Source organism: Diorhabda carinulata, chromosome 1 (genome assembly GCF_026250575.1).
Source record: "Diorhabda carinulata isolate Delta chromosome 1, icDioCari1.1, whole genome shotgun sequence".
In the NCBI taxonomy this organism is placed as follows: domain Eukaryota; kingdom Metazoa; phylum Arthropoda; class Insecta; order Coleoptera; family Chrysomelidae; genus Diorhabda; species Diorhabda carinulata.
This window is the reverse complement of record NC_079460.1, coordinates 16,906,241-16,927,964: the sequence shown is the minus strand read 5'-3', so window position 1 is coordinate 16,927,964 and position 21,724 is coordinate 16,906,241. Positions and strand designations below refer to the sequence as shown.

Below are 21,724 nucleotides of genomic sequence, written 5' to 3'. Positions count from 1 at the left end.
AATCCCAAAATACTGATGCCATAACCTTTCCAGCTGACTGTTATGTCTTTGGACGTGGTTCACCGACCGCAGTCCGCTCAGATGATGATCGTTTTGATTCCGGAGTGAAGTCTGAAACTCTGAAACATCAACACTTTGTTGCTTTTGATCGAATGTGAGTAAACGTGGCACCAATTTTTAAAAAATGTCATGTGTGGTTAAATGTCAAACACACTGCGCTCTGATATTTTGACGACCTCAGCTATCTCACGCAATTTCAATTTACGATTAGATATCAACAATTTGTGGCCTAAAAACAAATGTTTTTTTTGGATGGAGCAGGTTCCGGATAACACTTTTGAAGTCAGTGCTGAGTTGGTACAGTATTTTTTCCTTACCAAGAAGCAATGATAAGTTAAGACACGAAATTGTTTTGAATCCATTGTTCATTCATTGAATCATTAAATTTCACGTATAGTCTTTTGAAAGTTATTACTTTCTAAACGTCATATGGATTTGACAATACCAGCTCTATCTATGTGTCAGTCGCACGATTTATTGTGTAGTGATGTAAGAATATAGTAATAATAATAACTACAGTCTATAACTGTTACACATTTAAATTTTGATACATCCATGTAACCCCCTTTTGATTTTATAATGTTGGGGCACAATTTTGGCATTTTCTGTAACAATTTCGACAAATAATCGCCCTCTATTTGCTTCCATTCATTTTTTAGGATGTTCCAAAGATGTGAAGGGGAAGTTCTGCTTACTAATTTCCATGTCCAATTTGTCCCACACCAACTAATCGGCTCGAGGTTGGGTGACTGTGTCGGCTAAATCATTACGTTCAGTACATTCTTCCTTTTCAATGCTTTCAAATAGTCTTCGCACAGCTTCAAGGAATAGGATCGTTACCATGCGGGAAGATAAATTTTTAGCGGATCAGGCGCTAGCTAGAACGTATTTTCTTTTAATATTTTTATAGCCTTCATTCTTCAACATCTCTCCAATTTTTACACTGTTTTCCAATTGTACAAAAATATATTATTTCAATTTTTTTTGTATTGTCTTCCAAGTTTTACGTGAAAAAAGCATTTTCAGTATTCGAGTTTAGTCTATAATTACATTAAAAATATATAATAGCGAAAAACAAACATACGAGCGCATTTTGACGGAATAGTGATCACACAATTACTTACACCATGTACTCTTCAGTATTGCTTTCTATTAAGCTTTTTCTTAAACGAAAAGCAATCTGTAGCTATTTTACCTATTTTTTGGAACAATAATAGATGAATGGGCAGGCGCAATATTCTTTTTTCCTACAAATGCAATCGTTTTTCCTTTGGCTCAGCTTTGGACGTGTTTTCTAAACAATCAATAAAAATTATTTGTAACACGTAAACTTTATAACTATTTATTCGGAGCACATTCTTGGGATGGAGTCCATTGATCCGACGTATCTTTGTTCTCAAATTTTACCTACTGTGACATATCGTACAGTAGCAGGAGGAAAGTGTCAGCAAGGACGTATGTCAACCAGTTATGAGCGAACACCGGTCAGTATACGACGTGGTATGTGCAGCTTATGGATGAAGACAAACTATGGACGCTACTAGGGTTACAGCCCTCGATGTGCTACTACCCGCTATCATAGAGTCATCTATTGCTCTGATACACACTATGTTTGCAGAACTTCCACCCGAAACATATACGTTTGTTACTCGTTGATAAACCTATAAAGAAAAATACAGTTGATAAGCTTTATTCCTTCTCCCTCGTATATGAGTCTATTTTCCCCCTGATTTTTGCTTTGCTGTTGTATTTCCATAAATTTAGTCTTTTCGCCATTTACTCTGAGTCCGAATCTTTTTGATACCTCTTCCAATCTACTATATACTTTTTCTAATTTACATCGAAATCTTGCTAGTAATGGATTATCGTCTGCAGAGGGGAATTATCTGGGAATTGAACTAGATAGTGAGCTCCTTTGGAACAAACATGTAGGGAAGAATTGGGGTTGTAATCTAAAGATCCTATTGTAGATGTTCTCGGCAATCGTGAGACTAATCATCACATATGGGACAGTAGTTTGGGAGACTAGAACTAGTGTGAACATCACGACGAACAATTTCTTGATAGTACAAAGACTGGCTTGTACATATGCAATTGGGGCCACGAGATCACACCCAACAGCTGCACTAGAAGTGATTCTAAATTTCCCACTTCACCATATAGTATTGGAAAGCGTGGCAGAAAACAGTTATTCAGAAGATACAGAGACGGAATTAACAAGGAAAAACTGTGCATAAAAAAATGACCAATATACCAGAAAAATTAAGCTTTTTGAAAAAATTCACCTAAATACTAAGCTGTAGAAGCAAGTGGGATTAAAACACCCTAAATGAAATAAAAAGAACTTCCATCAAATAGTAATCGGATGGCTCTAAAACAGCAAACAGAACTGGAATGGAGGTGTACGGGCTTGGAACGAAACACTCTGAAAGCCTGAGTAACACACAAAGCAGAAATATATGAAATTGAATGTCTTTAGTTCAATCTAGATATGAACTATTGAAAACAGGAGATCATCATCCTATCCGATAGCCAAGCAGCCATTAAATCTATAAGCTCCAACATAAAAATTCAAATTAGCTGGGAAATGCCTTGAAAAGGTAAACCAGCTAGACAAAAACAAGTTACTCTCAATGAATTCCAGGACACACTGAAGTAAAGCAATAGTAGACAGACTCGCTAAAATAGGGACAGAAAAACCCTTCATAGAATTTGAAAATTGTGGTATATACTACAGAACAATAGAGAGCATTGGAAAAGAAGGTAGATAGGGGTAAATTCAGTTACGGGTATAATCTCCAGAGGCTAAGACAGACAAAGACTCTCCTGGAAAACTGTAACAATATAAGATCTGAAAAATATCAGTCTAAGTGAGAGCAATCTACAAACACTAACAGGAGTCATTTCGGAGCACTGTCTCCTCAGTGGACACCCAAAGATGCTAGCAGATAATGGAGCATACAGATTCTATTGAGCAGGGGACGAAACCTCTATCTATATTCTCTCGAATTGTGAGACACTACGGAACTCCAGAGCACTACATCTGGGAGTGTATGAAATAGAAGACGAAGATCTTTAGCAGCTACAGCTATACCATCATAAACCTCTTACAACTGTGTTCTCTCTATTGTATCGTGAACTTGTTTATAATCTATGAAAAGTAGATATTATTTTCAAGGTAAAAATCTGGTGCTTCGCCCATCCCTAAAGCCTCATTGATATTCATACACATGGTTAGGTAACTCCAGTTTTGTATACCATCCATTACATCACAAAAAAGTTTTATAATTTCAAAAAGTTACATTTTTAATCCTTTCAACTTTGTAGGTAAATCCGATTTTTCATTCTTTGATTTATCCATTTTCACTAATTGAATGTATGTTCGATTCATTGTTAGTTAACGGTATTAAGAGTCAGAGTTGTCATCCTATCTTCTATCATCTTTCATGCTATTTCTATCATCGACGTAATTGGTCTTCCCACGTTTATTGGAAAAAACTACATACAGAAATAATTTCTTAACATAAATGAGTAAATTTTGCGTCAATTTACATTTCCTTATATTTTCTTTGGCAGACTGATATTTATACGTTGTATACAAAGTTAATAAACGAACAAAAAATTAAATCTAAATAAAAGCTGAAACAAGGTACGTAGGGTATTGGAGATATTATGATGTTCAGAACAAATTTTCAAGCAAAATAAAGCACCTACACATAAAGTTTTTTCATCATCATTAATATGCTTTCTATTTGGATAATTTGAGTAAATTGGAAGTATACTACGTTTCATAACAATTATTTGAAGTAGAAAATTATTTTTAGATAAATATATGCTTGAACAAACTTGCAAATATTCGGGAGAAAATGTTATCTTCATTAGCAAATTTATTTCCAGCGCTTTGTTACTGAAACTCTTGGTAATCGGATTGAAAAACAAAATAAATTCAAGTACCAATAAACAAAAGGTTTCAAACGTTCAAATGAACAAAGGATAAATGAATAAGTGCAACGAGGAACTAACTAGTTTAAGAAATTTGATAGTTTTTAGTAGTTGTAATACAATATTGCACTATGGTCAAAGCCTCAAATTTTTCGCAAAAACCTGAAATAAAAATATTTCTCCAGTATAATAATAATTATCCAAGGCAGTGTCTGAATGGTAAAACATTTACTCCTGCTCGTCCTAGAAATGATTTCCGCTTAAAATCTGATCCATCAAAAAGGACAAAAGCTGCAGATTTATATAAAGAAAACGTGATTAATTTCTTGATTAAGTTGGAATTTCTGGAACCGTTGGCGATATTCATACTGAATACACTGTTTACACCACCACTAAAGTTATCGTCTTCAGAGACTGAAGGTAAACGTTTATCTTTAAACAGTGTATTCAGTATAATTTCTTGATGGCGCAAGCAGGCTCGCAAAAAAAAAGAAAATTCGATTTAGCTAAAGAAGCTACAAAAAGACGCAACACGACTTACAAAAATCAGAAAATTTCTTAGCAACTCATAACCCCATCTCGAAAATATTCCCTAGTAGAAGCTATGGCTTTTATTTTAGGTGCTCAACTTATTTTAGGATTAATTTAAATTAATTTATAAATTAATAAATTTAAAACTAATCTACCAAACCTTCAGTTTGAATTAAGTCCTCTGCATTGCTGGATTCATTTTTTTTTAAATTTATTGTGCGACACACAAACAATTTGAAAGTGACAAATAAAACAAAAACCAGCATTTAATAAAAAGAAACGGTTAAAACAAAGTTGATTTGGGTCAAAGTTTACGTGTTGACAAACCTAAAATAGATGGAAATTGTGGTTCAAATGACGGTTGACACAGTCATAACAAAAATTTTCGTAAATTTTTATTGCCACATTAATTCCAACGTATTGGTAGTACCCAATGCCTGTTTCGGTGCATAATGTATTGATTCATTCTACATACATTATGGCATTACCTGTTAGACATTTCGCCGAAGAAGCATCCAAGCTCCGTAACAAATTTTATAAGGGGGGTTAGGTTACCACTTCCGCTCTTTTGGACACACCAAAAGAAACTCAAATGTAAAAGCTGAATAGAAGTAATAGGGAAGATGAAGACGAAGAAGAAGAAAATAACTGGGAAGATTCAAATTTTATATCACATTTAGATGAAATGACTTTGTATCACGAAAGTTAAATTATCTTTGCTGAGTTGTTTAGTTTTCTGTTTAACAGCAAATCTTCAGATATCTTCAGTCTGTTAACATCATCTGCGGCTCTCGTAAACATATAGTTATGTCATCAAAGTATGGAGTGAAGCTTTAAAGGAATATAAGGATCCCGAGCAATTGCACTAAACAAATCGAAGGCTTTTGACAGGGTTTGGTATGCCCACCTCTTAATTTAGTAGCTTTACAAGACCGATCTATTCAAGTCGTTATCAATGGTCACACCTCAGAAAGGTTTCAGGTCAACGACTATTTTTTTTTCTGTACATAAACGATCTACTTGGCAAAACCACAAACTCGATCTATAGCTTCTCCGACGATAGCATAGTGGTGTCTTTTCGTTCATATCAGCCGCCCCAATAAAGTGGGCTAACATCCAAATCCGTAGGTAGCTACCACCAACTACACTGATATTGAAAAAATTCTGGATGGAGGTAAAAGCAGTCTAATTGCGCTTAATGCGGCAAAGACCCAGGCTGCTGTTTTTACTAAAGAGGCTGGCACTGCGGCTCAGGATTTGGATATAAAATACCACCATCATCGCAAATCCTCTTGGATGTTGAGTTTGGGAGTAATATGTCGTGGCATATTCATGTGACGGAATCAAGTAAGACAGCTTCACAAAAATTTGAAGCCCTTTTTAAGACCAAAAAGCTCCACTTTTGGAGGTCAACTCCCAAGCATACTCTGTGGTATGGTATCGACTCAATGCAGAAGAGATCTATTCGACTTATAGGCGATCTAGAGTTGAATTGTTTTACTAATAACACCACGGCAGATGCTCTTCCGAGCTGTCCAACATAATCCCACCTAGAGCAGTATCTATAAGACCTTTTCGACAGGCAGATGTGGTTCATGAACACCGAGCTCGTCTCCAGACGCCCAGAACGTCAATTTATCGGGATTTCTTTCTTTGGAGAAGTACAAGCCTGTGAAATCTGCTACCAAGACACGTCTTTTCTGAACACTACAATCTAAAGAAATCTACAGGCATCTCTATACGGCAGGCACCACTTAAACTAGTCGAATGTAATAGGGTTCATCCTCTTGTGTTTGCTTTCCACATAAAAAAATGGGGGCAATGGTTGTTCATGTACTACAAATTTAATCATGTAGGATATTTAATATCAAAATTAGATAAAATTATATTAATTGAACCAAATTGAATGTTCTTCGGACGTTGGGTGTAATCCCCTATTCCTGCACAATAAAAATCTAGAACTAAGGAAAAATTGCCAAGTAGGCATCACTGTACTAAACTGGTAATTAGTGGCACTATCTAAAGTCCAGCAAAAGACTTATGTACTATAAAAGCTCCCACCACGGTAATGCTAATCCGTATTATAAAATTCCGGTAGTACTCCTGTGAAGCAATTCCCAGGTTTCTATTAGACACATTAGAAGATGGGAGCTATTTTGTTTTGATGATATACTTGTTCCAGAAAATTAAATGTACCTGATTAATTGCTTGTTTGCTGATAATAAAGTTACCCACATATTTAAAATTGATGCATTTGTCTTGTAGATTAAATATTAAATAAACAGGATGTACATTTATCTTCTTGTTTTGCGACTTTTCTTTCTTTCGCTTCCAGATGGTATCCAAACTCATAATTACCTTTGCTGTTTTCTTGATTTTTTTACTGGTATCTTTGTCTAAATTACAGCTGTGGCGTCTACTTGTTGCTGCCCCTGTAGTCTATTTGTCTTTTTTTTAATTTGTGGGAAGTTGATTTTTTAAAGTTACACTTTAATTTTCTATCGTTATTGATTACTTTATGGTATGGTATCGAGTTTGGGAAGATAACATCCTTTTTAATTTTGGTGATAATAACAAGTTTCTATGGAAATTTGAATTTTTGGCACATTGCTTCCTGCGTCTCGCTTTCGCGTATAGTGTATTACAGCATACGTATCGATAAGTGCGCAGTAGAAATGCGCGTAAGTTCATTCACATCTCGAGTCGATATTTTCTGTTAGAGTATAGGCGAATGAATTTTGTATTTCCACCGTTTTCAGTTTTCACGTTAGCTCAGTAGTGTTTATATTGTGTGTCTTTCGCCGGACGATTAGTCTCTGATTTTCCGGTACGCAATCTTTTTATATCTATTAAAAATCAATAAAATTATTATTATTTTAATTAATTCACTTTTGTTTTCATGGATTACGCGAATTTTGAAAAAAAAATTAATAGTATTACACCATGTGATAAAGCATGCTTTTCTATAATTATAGATGTTACGTACGTTTTGTGTTCTAATCAAATCAGAATGTTTTTCGGTTTAAATTATCATGTTCCTTATTGGAGGGTATATAAGAGAAAATTCCCATTTATTGAATTTGATAATCTGTGTCAAGGCAATGGAATATAGGTCAAGTAATACGAAAGGGCTGTCAAAATGCCAATAAAGGAGACTACACGTCTGGAAATGTTTTTGGTTTTTCAAACGTGTTTTTGCCAATCGATGTTATATATAACAAAGTTTGTTATTACTTAAATTATTTTATCATTTAATGATTGGTATAATTAAGGATAATAAAACAAATTTAGCGATAATTATTTGTTCTATACTGCAAAGTTTTTCTCTTAGTCTATTTTCTATAATAACCACCTTTAATATACAAATATTTTTTCTATTACAGATTCAGATGAAGTGAAATTTTCATCTCAGACTTAAATATATAATTTGGATCAAAAATTGGTGGGGATTTGACTATATAAAAATGTATTCATTATATTTGTATAAAATTCTTGTAATATATCAATTTGTTCTGAAAAATCAAAAAAATGTAAACGTACCCCAACTGCGGGTGGTATTTAACACATGATTCTAGTCTTCTGTTAAGCAATATAAAGTTTTTTTTTCAATTTGATGCAATCATAACAGAAAATTAATTTTTAGGATGTGAAATATTGATAATGTCTATCACAAAACTTAACGTAGAATGAAGATAATGTTGTCGCCTAATATTTAGAATGTATTTTTTGACTTCACAATTAGATTAAATGTTCAAAATGACCACCATTCACTTCTTGACATTGACCGAGACGATTTTGGAATCGTCGTACAACATTATGTATGAACTCAGGGGTTATTTTGTTAATTTCTTCTGTTATATTAACTTTTGAATCAGTTATATTGTCTGGTCTATTAAAATATACTTTAGAGCCATTCGATCCGATCCTTCCATGTCTTCCAATCCACTTATTGGGAAAAACCTCGTTTGAATAATTTTTAACTGTACTGTTGGTAGTAAATAGATCGATTTATCTCATTTGGATGATTATCATCAGGAAAAAGTCTTTGTAATGTGGACACTAAGAATTTAATAAAAAAATCTAGATAAATCTCACCATAAACTGATACCAGCCCAAACGTTCACTTTTTTAGGATATCGAATGTGAGCCTCACACATCCAGCCAGGAATGTCTGTGCTCCAATATCTACAGTTCTGGTTGTTTCAATATTTTTTACATGAAACTATTTTTTAATTTTGTTAACTGTAGACTGCAAAACTTGTTGACCGAGGTATTTATTATTGAAAATTTCACAAACCTCCGTTGAGTTCTTGTTTTATTACCACAACCAATCATAATTAAAATGTCTATTCTCCGCGTCTCGAACAAATGAGCCATAATTAAATTTAATACGCGCACAAATATTATACTGACGTCTTTTAGTAACTTTAAATAACTAAATGACAGCCTACTAGATTTATATTGAAATTTGACTATTACTTTAGTATCTTCAAAGATTTTTTCATGTGTGTCTAGCCAAACAGATACGAAAGTACCTGATTATTTCTAAAGAATTTCTCAATATTCCAGACAATAGTGCTGATTTAAAAGTTAGGATAACGAAAGAAATTAACAAAATAACCCCTGAGGTCATACAAAATGTTGTACAAGAATTCCAAAATCGCCTCGGTTATGGCTAAGAAGTGGTCATTTGGAACATTTAATTTAATTGTAAAGTATTTCTATCTATCTTCATTCTACATAATTTGTGATAGATAGATAGTTTTGTGATAGACATTATCAAAATTTTACATCTTAAAAATCAATTTTCGTAGTTATGATTGCACCATGCAATTAACAAAACTTTATATTGCTGAACAGAGAACTAAAATCCCTTTCCAACAAAGTGCCACACAACCCCCTTTCTTATTCATACTTTTCGAGCGGGTGGTTATAATTCGGAGGGGGTGCTGGAGAAGATAATATTTAATTAGTGTAAATTGTCAATTTAATAATAAAAATCGCCTTTTTCGGGATTATTTCACATAGTACATAATAACGCTAAAATTGAATTTATTTTATACATATGGTTTGTATAAATACGGGGTGGGGTCTTTTAAAACGTTTGCATGCGTTAAGCGAAAAAAATCGATTAAATATCACCAAACAATCACATGTCTATAACGCAAAGTTCAAAAATGCGGCAGCAGCTAAAAACTTTTATGGCTCTCTCGACCGCTCGATAGGGAGGAACTTAAACGTTCTACGAGCTTTGATTGGCTAAACCTTATTGTTAATTTGCGATTAATGTATGCGTTATAGACATGTGCTTGTTTGGTGATTTTTAATAGATTTTTTTCGCTTAATGTAATGATATAACTCGCATGCAAACGTTTTGAAAGACCCTGTATAATGAATATATCGGGTGTACACTATTTTCACCTAATTAACCTCCTTATAACTTCTAAACAGCTAAATGTGAGAAATGGTAACTTTCCCAAAATTATTATTTTTGGACAAGGTATTTTAACAACGTTGTGGTTTAGTGGTCGAAATCAGAAGATCAACTGTCGCAATCAATACTTACAGTGAATGGTTAGATTATTTCATCAGTAATATTGTCCATCTTCCACATTTTCCCTTCTCCTTCAATTGTATAATATCTGGTTTCTGGTAAAAGAATTATTTTTTCTTGCAACTTCTCCGTTCATATGTGCCCATACTATCTCAATCAGGTTGACTTCACAATGATATGGTGGTGATCCATCCACAGTCATTCCACGATTTTTTGCAAAGAATACAGTTCTTTTCTCTCAGATCCGTAATGGAACTTAATATTCTTTGATTCTAGCCAATTCTGTGATTTCTTTTTAACGGCATGGTTGTGGCAATTTTCCTAAAAGTCTCGAGTGATAACTTGCATTATCCATTACTATTATACGGTTCTGAGGAAGAAGATCTATCATTTGTTCGAACCATTCTTTGAAGACATCAGCATTCATGTTCTTATAGTAGATTCTAAAGTCAATAAACCAACTTTAACAAATCCGTTTCAACTGCCGATATGTACTATTAAAATGGTCTACAGTGGTTTTGTTACCCCAGATATGAAAATGATTTTGGATCTTTTCATACAATTCATGAAACTATAAATGATTGTGTAAGATTTGTTCTGATTTTTCTAATCTTTATCTCCATTTCACATGATAAAAATCAAAAAACGACAACCAAATAACAGATATATTTATAATGTCAGCTATGTTTTAAGAAATTAGGATACACGGAAGTAAATGAAGAGGAAAATGTCGAAAATAGGGGAGAATCTCCAAAAGTGATCTGCGATCATGTGACAATCCCATCGATCCTGATACCTTTCCTCCATTACTTTTAGATCTTGGTGGAATCGCTCTCCCTCTTCCTTACTGTAATTTCCTAAATTGGGCGGAAATTTATCTAGATCATTGCGGATATATTGTAACTTAATACTCATATTTTGCACTAAAAACTGAAAGTTTGTTAGCATATTTTGCACAACCAAAACTTTTCCAAGCTTACGTTTCCGGAACAGTTATAACTTAATTGATCAATCTCATTTGGATGATTCTCATCAGGAAAAAGTCTTGTAATGGAGGCACTAGAAGCTAATCAAAAAATCTAGATAAACCTCACCATTAACTTTCCTCTTAAAAAAATAAGGGCCAATAATTTTATTGTTAATGAACCAGCCCAAACGTTCACGTTTTTAGGATATTGAGTGTGAGCCTCACACATCCAGCGAGGATTGTCTGTGCTCCAATATTTACAGTTCTGGTTGTTAACCCTTCCTTTCAATTGAAACGTCGCTACATCAGAAAAAATTATTTTGTTTATGACCTACGAATCTGCGTTCGTTCTGTCTAAAAACTGAAAGTTTGTTAGCATATTTTGCACAACTTCTTCATAATTTGATGCTTTGTGGTTACCTATGAAATTTTCGACAACCAAAACCGAAACTTTTTCAATCTTTCGTTCCGGAACAGTTATAACTTTGATAAAATCTGAGTCTTTCATCAATTGCCATATTGGAAGACCATCAAATAGTCCACCTTTCAATTTTTTCATACTAAACTAAACCGAAATTTTCTGCAAATGTTATTAAAACAATCTCTGTCTTTGTTTAACGCTTTTACAAATTGGTTTAGCATACCTAACTTAATATGAAAGGGTGGAAGTGTGATTTTGTCTTTGCTCACCAGCGGCTTTCTTATTACATTGGCTTTACCGACAGTTAAATAATTTCTTACAGGTCAAACATCTTGTTCCTAGTGAAATTGATTTGCTCTACTGACCCATATATAACTAAAGCAAGGGTATTTTGTGTATCCACTTTGTTGAACAAGTAAAAAATTAACCATTCTTAAATTCACACAGATAGGCATTGATGCTCCGAGTATTTAATTTTCTCTGAAAATAAAAATAATTTAACATTTTCATAATCTTCTTTGATTTTCGTTGAATGGGCATTTGGAATTAATACTATTTTATTTACATTGTGCAATAAAACGCATATCAAACTTCTTTTGCAACTGTAATGTCTAGAAGCAGCTTCGCTATATCTCTCAATCTTGAGGCTAATAAATCTAATCCTTGTTTTGATGAATTCAGATCACGTATCAAGTCACTGAGTTCATTTTGAGAAAATAATTTTGGCGTAGATGTTACACTCTCCCATTCACTGGTAGACGGTTCCGATTTCTGGGAATTTGGCGACATCATTATTTCTGAGGGCATGCGAGTTGCTTTTGAGGCTTAAATAGGCCGAGGGAGAGTTTTTTACGATGTAGAACCGAACATTTCGTAGACTGTAAGTCTGGATATATCCACGTTTGATTTCGATTAAAACCTTTAACATCTACTACGCAAAAGTAACAATCATTTAAATAATTCGAAAGCTCCATCCAGATCATAGGAATCCCAAAATCTAATACAGAACGTTCTCTTTTTTTTTCCATAATCGTAAAGACTCAACACAGAACTCAAATACTTTATTAGGGACTGTCCATTTTGAAACCGAAATATTCAACATAAGTCTCTGTGATATTTCTTTTTTTTCCTTTGTCATCATGAGATTGCATTTATTAAGTGAATAAAACATTTTATATGCTGTTTACGGTTTAATATCAATAAAGACCATTTAAAACATAATATTTTATCAATAAAATTGTAATGTGCACATATTTAGCATATTAAGTTGAAAATATAATAAACATGATTTTGAAAGAATTAGACTTCAATACCACGAAATCCAAAAAATTGCTTTCAGCCAATGTTCAATGTGGTCCCTATTCGACCCCATTAGTTTGTTTATTATTTCATTTAAAAATATCCTGATATTAAAAAATATTTGTGTAATTAGCCAAGAAATCATTGGCTTGATTCTACAACCCATGGCGGTTATTAATTTCTGGGAAGCATACGAAGGATTTCCAAAAATAGAACTCTTAAGTATTACACTCTGGATGTTAACTCCCTTCTTCTAATCCAAGGGTGTGGAAATTTATTAGGATAATGATATGGTACCCCATCTTGCTTGAACCACATATCGCTTCTCAGATCAATTAGAGAGAGAGAGGTAGAGAGAGTGAAAGTTTCGTTGGGTTGTTTGTGATTTGGATGGGAACATTATTTATTTGTGAGGAGGGATATATTAGGTTTGGTTTTAATATAGGAAAGATTCCTCTGCAGGGCTAGACTTATGGTGGATTTAGGATGATAGAGTGATGTATTTTTTTGTAGTATATTAAGTTGCGGCAGCCATTTTAGGGAGGAGCACCATAATCTTTTTCTGTTCCACACAAAAGCTGATTTTATTGCTTACGCTGTTGCAAGAATCTCGTTTCCCCCTATCTTAATATTAACGTACGGCAACCTATCGATCGGTGAAACCTATCAACACTAGCTCGACGCGATATTTAATTCTTAATTAATTGCTGAATGATAGCATCAGTCTCAAATTCCGAAAGCCATCCAGAAGGCTCGAACTCGACAATCCCTCGACAGTGCAAAGCTGCGTCAGCCTGGAAACGCTATTTCTATGTCAAAAATAGTTACGGATACGCGCTTTTTAGAGTAAGTAATTGCTAAAATAAAGCATGAGTCACAGATCTCAAACACATCCCCAAGACTCGAACTCGACAATCCCTCGACATTGTAAAGCTGCGTCAGCCTGGAAACGCTATCTCGACGACAAAAATAGTTAAGGATACGCGCTTTTTGGAGTAATTCATTGCTAAAAGAAAGTATAAGTTCCGAACCCCAATAACCATCCCCAAGACTAGAACTCGACAATCCCTCGGTGGTGTTAAGCTGCGACAGCCTTGACACGCTATTTCAACGACAAAAATAGTTACGGATACGCGCTTTTTGGAGTAATTAATTGCTAAATGAGTCCCGGATCCCGAAAACCACCCTCAAATCTTAAATATAACAAACCCTCGGCGGTGTTAAGATGCAGTAGCCTTGAAAGGCTATATCTGCGAATAAATAGTTACGGACTCGCGCTCTTCGGAGTAATTAATTGTTAAAAGATATCACGAGTTCCGGATGCCGAAAACCACCTCATGAACTTGAATTCGGCAACCCCTAAAATGGCTGCCGCTACTTAATATACGTTTTTTTGTTAATTTTAGTAAGTGGGTAGAAGTACGGCTGAATTATTCTCTGTCGTCGGCCATAGCTGGGGAACCCGTTCACCAGGTTACAGGAAAACCGCAGAAAACCTGCAATACGAACGATCATATGAAGTGGAAATGATCTCATCAAAAAGTTGTAAATATTACAAATAATAATGACCAATCCAATATATGACAATTTTAAGGACCCCTAAAAACTATTTCCAAAATTTACTCACCATACTAATATTTCAGAAAAGAAGAGATATGCTTGTTGAACTTGGTTTTATTGGTAGATAGAAGATATTTTATGTAAGGTTTTGTTTATTTGGGGTGGCTCTAATATAGGAATAATCTCCACTGTTCGTGTGGACTGCCTCGGGTGAATTTCCTAAACAACAAGGTTGAAATTGAGACTCGTGGTGTAAATGAAGATTTTTCCAATTGAACACTCCTCCACGAGTGAAGTAGCCTTATCGGCAAAGAAAGTATTTTAGATTTAGTGAGCATTTTCATTTTTATTTTCTATGTACAAAGGCTTTAGTAAGATCATTAGGTATTAAATTCTGAAGAGTTGTAATTGCTGTTAATTGTCGAATGCTGCATTGAGGATTTTAACTTAAATTTCTTCTTTCTTTCCAACAGAAATATGTTTTGGTTGTCCAATTTGTCGCATTGAAAGTCTACTTTCTATAAATAGTACCACATGATTATGAAACCGACATTGAAATAATGTCTTTGGTTGTCCGACCAATTAATCCCTAATTAATCCTTCAGACTGGTGCGATCGTCTTATACTTATTACCATTACTGAATGCCTTTTATAGTCTCATACAGTGGACCAACTTGCAATTTTTAAGATTGGAAAGAACAAAAAATTTTTTCCGAATTTTGGACCCAGATTGAGGTTCTGTAAGTCCTCAAGGATACTACTTGGTATAAAGGTATATTGCCTCCAATCGTCATATTTTGGTCTCCCCTATACAACACTTCTCTGTATCGGTTCTTAGGCGATACATCCTGCATATTTTTGACAAAATTAATAATTTGAATGTGCCCGCATAGAGCATTGCTGTATTTGTCTCTTTATTGCTAGAATTCCAGAATTTTCTTTGTAAAATATTTACAGCAATCAATCACACTGTATATGAAGTAACACTTCTACCATAATGATGAGAATTAGACAATAATTTTCCCATTAAATTCTCTCTCTTCAGATGTTCATTGTATTTTATGTTTATCCCACGATAGAATTCAGTATTCGTTAGGGTATTCGTTATTCGATATAGAAGTTATCGATTCTGTGCTTTAAAGTGGTTTTATTTCAGCATGTAAAACATTAATAGATGTATTGGGTTTTGGCGGTGAAACTACATTCAATTTACATAAATATCGCTGATTGAAAGACAGGTACATGTAAAGCGGTGTTAGAATATGAAACATGGATATATTCCTAGAAACCTGATTAAAACAGCTATTGACGATATCTGGATACATCTATTCTCTAGTTGTTCGGATCTGGTGAAACCGTTAATTGTTCAATATTAGAATCAAGATTCTTTGGAAATTAGTAACGATGATTGTAAACATGAAATTACGATTAACATTGATTTTTTAATTTCACTTTTTTGTTTCTTTTATTTCTTTGTTTGTGAGTGAATCTGTAATTTCGCGATACAATTTTGAGGTATTCAAATCCTTTTCAAACTAACCGGTCAAAAATGTTTACCCACTCAAAAGTTTGTGCATTATCTGTAACAATTTCGACAAATAATCGTCGTCGATTTGTTTACATTTGGTTTTCAGAATATTCCAAAGGATGTGAAGTGAAAGTGGGACATTGCAACAACTCAATCGGTTCGAAGGCTTTAGTAAATTATTCTTACCTAACCTACCTAACCAATTCTTTCAAATACTAATTGTATAGCTTCGAGGAATGTTTGCGATCGTTGTCATGCTGGAAGGTAAATTTTCTACCGATCGGGCGTTTGCTGGAACGTATTACATTCATATTTTACCATTTTTTATAGCCTCCTTTCTACAAAATCCCTTCAATTTTTACCAGGTCTCCTGCCGCCCTTCGTTCAAAATATCCTCAAACTATCACCGAGCCTCCGCCGTATTCTACAGTCGGGTTTACACTTCATCTAACATCCGTTCTTCATTTGACCTGCGCATAAAGAATGAACGTATTCGATCGCCAAAGCTCCTGTAATTGCATGACTTTTTACGTTGTAGTCTACGGCACGTCGAGGTATTTTCAATTCAGCAGCAATGGTACGGTTATTTTCGCCTAGACTATGATGACTTGCGATTAATGCACGAGTTTCAAACGATAGTTCAAAGTTTAAAACTTACAAGTAATACTCCACAAAAAGATGTCTTGGTCCAAAAAGTATAAACCACAGCACGATTTTGCTCATAGGTCTAACTGGGACTAAACTACTATCATAAACGCCGAAGAAATAATTTACAGTTGACCAGGAAAATATAAACACTATTATGTTTGGTTTGTGAGACACCGTTTCGACCTTCTCTTGGATTATGCAAAACTTTTGACCGGCAGTCTAAAACACTTACCTAAAATTCTGGCCAACGTCAGCTTTTTTAATCACAAGAGTATATTAGAAATGTGTCACAACTTTGCCGATTCAATCACAAAAAACCAAAAACCGAAGTAAAGGAAAAAAGGTAATTTCCACGTGAAAATAAATATTTTTTGCATAAATACACACTTTTGAGGTTAGATATTAAGCCTTTTACATTACTTAGATACTAAATTCAAATTATTTTCTTTTGATACGAAAAATTATCTCACCATAAAAATAATAGCAAAGATGACTGTCAAAAATACTGTCAGTGTTCGGTGCCAATTCAAACACGTTCGGCTACTTTAGCTAAGTGCTTCGACAGGCGTTAATAACGGAGCTGATCGATAATTTTTAATAGACTTAATATAATTGCATACTGAATACTTAATATTTTAGTTCCTATGACACGAGAAAATATTTCACAATAAACAATAATAGTAAACGATGACTATCAAAAACGCTGTCAGTTTTCGGTGCACATTCAAATACGTTCGGCTATTTTGGCTAAATGCTTTGGCAGGCGTCAATAACGAAGCTGACCGATAATTTTTAAATAGACATAATATCATTGCATACTTATCACCTGATGTTTTAGTTTGTATAGGCTATTAATTCCTTATTCGGTACTTCGTTCTATGACCAGAATGAATTTGTTTAGAATAGATATTAATTGAATTTTCCAACAACTTAAAGACGAATTTAATTTATTAATTACTAATGAAAATCACTGTTTTTTGCTCAAACTTCTTCATTCTTCCGCAAATACGAGTGTTTAAAACAACCTCAACCTGAGAAATTCAGCACCCTTGGTTTCTATTTCACAATAATTGTAAAAATTTCTTAGAAATGAAAAAAATTGACCATTGAGCTGTCATTTAATATTTGTTTTCGAAAGGTAACATGCCATTAGGCCTGTTACTTTTTTCTTCAAAAATGTTTATTCCTTAATTCACTTATTATGGCAAAGAATTCTGATTTATTTATTCTTAAGTTTTTGACGAAATTAATCGACCCACTACTCCATTCGAAGAATTCAATAAAACCCCTATTATAGGGAAACTTCTCTGGTAATTGATACCAGAGATATCATGTTCTAATTGTTTAAGGGATTGTGAGTTGGTACACAACTTCTATAATCCATTATTATTTATATTATTTCGTAATACTTACCTCAGGGATTATTTTATTTATATAAATTTGAGGAAGTTTTGTTATGAGGTATCGGCGTATCTGAAAACTTCTTAATGATTATTTTATAAACATCTGCTCTGATATTTTATACTAGGGTTTCTGCTTCAGTTTTGAGATAGACAAATAAAAACAAATATTTATGATTCGATATGGCTTTATTATGCCAAACACATGTTGTACGGCGGGCAACCTACCAATTCGATGTTTTGACTGTTCAAAAACGTTTTTGTTTGATGTGTAAGAGCTCGCATTGTCGTGGTAGAGAATGATCAATCAATCAGAATTTACCGGTCTACGTTACTCTAATGTACAGTTATTCCGGAAAAACATTTGCTCCGAAGTGCTACGTGCGCGAAAAACTTTTGATAGATTTGGCTCGTCTTGAAAGACCCATACAGTCACTTGTTATCTGTCACGATCTTATAGACGTCTTTTGAAGCACCGCGAATGAATTTTCTCAGAATTTTTTCGCACCATTCGACATGAGCTATTTTTTGAGTGATTGATTGCGGTATCTAATATTTTTGTCAGCCAATACTGAATGTATGCGAATGGAATTGCTTACCAAGTACGCCTAAATCTTACAGTATATCAGATGAAGATCTTGCAATATCAGATAACTAACAGAATCGAACTTTTCTGGTACAACAGCCGATTTTGGACGACCTTCGTGAAATTAATCCTGTAGCGAAGGGCGACCACGATTGAATTCGGAAAACCAGCGAAACAAAGTCGAAGCGAGGTGATCGGTACATAGCTGTTGGTTTAATCCACGTGGAAAGTAATAGGAAATCATCTGTAAACATCTCAAATAGCACTCGTAGGATAATACGTTCTAAGTAGTTTCAATATTAAAAATGATAAATTTTAAGATGACAATTTCAGATTTGACATATTCACATCAGTGTTGGCATATCTCAAAACTTAAAAAACAACCCCCGTAATATTGAATTTGTTATGTAAGAATACAGTTATTTTTATTTTTCCAAATAACTTAGGGTGATACATATCGAATGGATGTCACTGATGTGGCATTCTGATGTAACGATAAAATGTAAATACGTAATGTAATGTTGGAACAATTTAACGTTTATGGTGCTGCATAATTAGAATTCGTTGAATGTTATTGAAATCCTATTTACAAAAAATTTATTATTTATATAACACTCTGTAACTATAAAATTCTTCCTCGCGTTGAAGAAACAAAAAATTACAATAAAACAAACAAAATAAAATCTTGAGCATTGTTAGTTGTTTGTTCAAATAGGGCCACGTTCAAATAGCGCCCCGTCCAGACGTTTGTAAGCACTGGCGAACCACAGCGATTTTTGCGGAGAATGTAGTAACCCCCTAACAACTCCCTTTGCGCTCGGGCCGACGGCCCATTCCGTGTGTTACTCGAGAAAATTTCCAAGGGGGCGACATATGTTGATTTTCTTTCAAACATCCATAGAGGTGAACAATAAAGCCAGAATACTAACTATTTTTATTGTTTTATAAACAATAGAAAGTGTTATTTGAAATTTTAATCTAAATAATAACACAATATATATACCTTTTTAAAGCACTTTTCTGAGATAGACAACATCCATACGTACACTTTGAAAACAACAAAAACGTGGTAAAAGTTGTAGTGTTACAAATGGTGGCCAATGAAACTTTTTTAGTAGTCTCGTGTAGATATTCGAGTCTCTTCCTACAGTACCTACATGAACAAATGCATTTCGAATCTTTAACTTCATCATTTCGATTAATTGTTATCTCATGAGTATAGGAAGTTAGACCTGACGTTTTTAGACACAAAATTTTAATGGTTTTTGAATTTGTTCCTTTTAGGCCACAAAATACTCTACGAGGATATGTTGAAAAATTCTTATCCTACTATAGAACCAAACAATATTTCAATGTCAAAATATTTTAGTACTCAACATATTCTCCTCTTAATTGGATATATTTATTACAGCGAACCTGCAACGTCTCTAGAACTGTGGAGAGCTTTCCGCGTCTTTTCTCTTTAATTTTTTCCCGTAGAGTGGTCAGTAATGTCGAATAGTAATCTCCAGTTATTATTCTACCCTTAACCAAACAATCAATCATTATTATTCCATGGCAATCCCAAAAAACTGAAGCAAGAACTTTTCCAGCAGATTTTTGGACACGAAACTTCTAAGGTCTTGGAGAACCAGAGTGTCGCCATTCCATCGATTATTGCTTTGTTTCTGTATCGAAGAAATGTACCCAAGTTTCATCCATAGTAACAATTCGGTTTAAGAAGTTTACATCGTTTTCAAATCGAGCACAGATCGATCGCGATGCTTCTACCCTTGCACGCTTTTGGTCAACATTCAAAAATTTGGGGATCCATTTTGCAGCAATTTTCTCATGTCCAAATTTACATGAACTATATGATGAACGCGTTCGTATGAAATATTCAGTGCTCCAGATATCCGATTTAGTCCAATTCGACGGTCTGATAAAGTCTTGACATGAACTGCATCGATATTTTAGGGGGCTGACACAGAAACTGGCCTTCTCGATCGGTCATCATCTTCAATGGAAAATTTACCTCTTTTGGAGCTTGCAGTCCAATTTTCCACGGTCGGATACGAAGGACATTTATCACCAAGGGTATTAAGCATATTTTCGTAAATTTGCTTACCTCTTAACCCTTTTAAATACAGGTACTTGATGATGGCTCGATAGACCAATTTTCACAATTTCGGTGGACATCTTTTTTCTTTTAATTCATTGCTTAACTCTGTTTTACTTTTTTGACGTCAAACTTTACACTGACACTTCTAATAAGCTATTGTTCGTTGCTATGGTAACGCAATATTTTGTTTATGCGTGGGGAACTGGCTAACTAGATGTCAATACATCCTCGTATGTCCCGCTTTGATTTCTGTGGTATGCTTCTGACTCCAATATATTCCTTGATGTGAAAAGGGTTACTTCAATATTCGTCATTTTTAGACCGATTATTTATCACAACTTTTTGTTCCAACCACACTTACACGTTTAGGAAATAACAGAAATCACAAAAATAGAGAAAATTCTACCAAAATCGCTAAAAACACACCCTTACAGGTTACATTGTTGTTCACTGCTGTAGAAGCCAAATTCAACATCATCTAATGACACGTGATTTTCGCCAATTGTAGAACTGGTGGTAGTAGCTGCCTTTCCAGTTTTCGAAAAGAATAGCATCAGTTGTATAACTTATGCTGGAAGGGGTTGTTACGTGAATACAAACGTTATTTTGGCTTGATACAATCACCCGTAAGTGCATTTAACTTTTAAGTGGAAAATGTTTGTGGCGATCCCCAGACTGTGCTACTGATATAAAATTAAATTCACTATAAAGCTACTATCACCGTTAAAATTTACTCCAAAGTGATAATCACTCTATAGTGATTATTTTAAATTAACAGTCCTGACAAAACTCGCTCTGCTCCCGTTGATGCAGTAAAATATATCTCTTTCTTTTTTCTCTTAGAAATAACCTTGAAGGTATATGACATATTAACACAGGCACAACAACATTAACCAACGAAAATAACTGTATACGCACCATTTATTTTTTTTTCACACAAAAATAAGAAATCAAGAAGAGGCGGCTCATATAGTATCACTCCGTGGGTGATACGTAGCTGTATTGTTACGGGATAAGTTTCTCAATCGTGATTGGAACGTGGGGGCCATTTCCTTCGTAGCTACATGGCTATTACGTGGTAACCACTAGTGGCGATACATGTTCAAGTTTTTCCATTGGTGGAATCC

At 34.2% G+C, this 21,724-nt stretch overlaps 1 protein-coding gene across 19 annotated transcripts in view; it reads left to right on the top strand.

Moving 5' to 3' along the window:
- The window catches only part of LOC130891898 (endophilin-A), a 106,299-nt gene that overhangs the window by 15,735 nt on the left and 68,840 nt on the right, over positions 1–21,724 (top strand). For 5 of the 19 annotated variants that reach the window (XM_057797104.1, XM_057797024.1, XM_057797088.1 and 2 more), the window contains exon 1: positions 7,227–7,360. The exons of 7 other annotated variants lie outside the window; for them this stretch is intronic. The gene's annotated coding sequence lies outside the window, so the exon portion shown is untranslated. Of the gene's footprint in view, positions 1–7,220; positions 7,361–21,724 lie in introns of those variants that run through there. 7 more of the 19 variants (XM_057797077.1, XM_057797069.1, XM_057796984.1 and 4 more) reach the window with 4 other exon arrangements.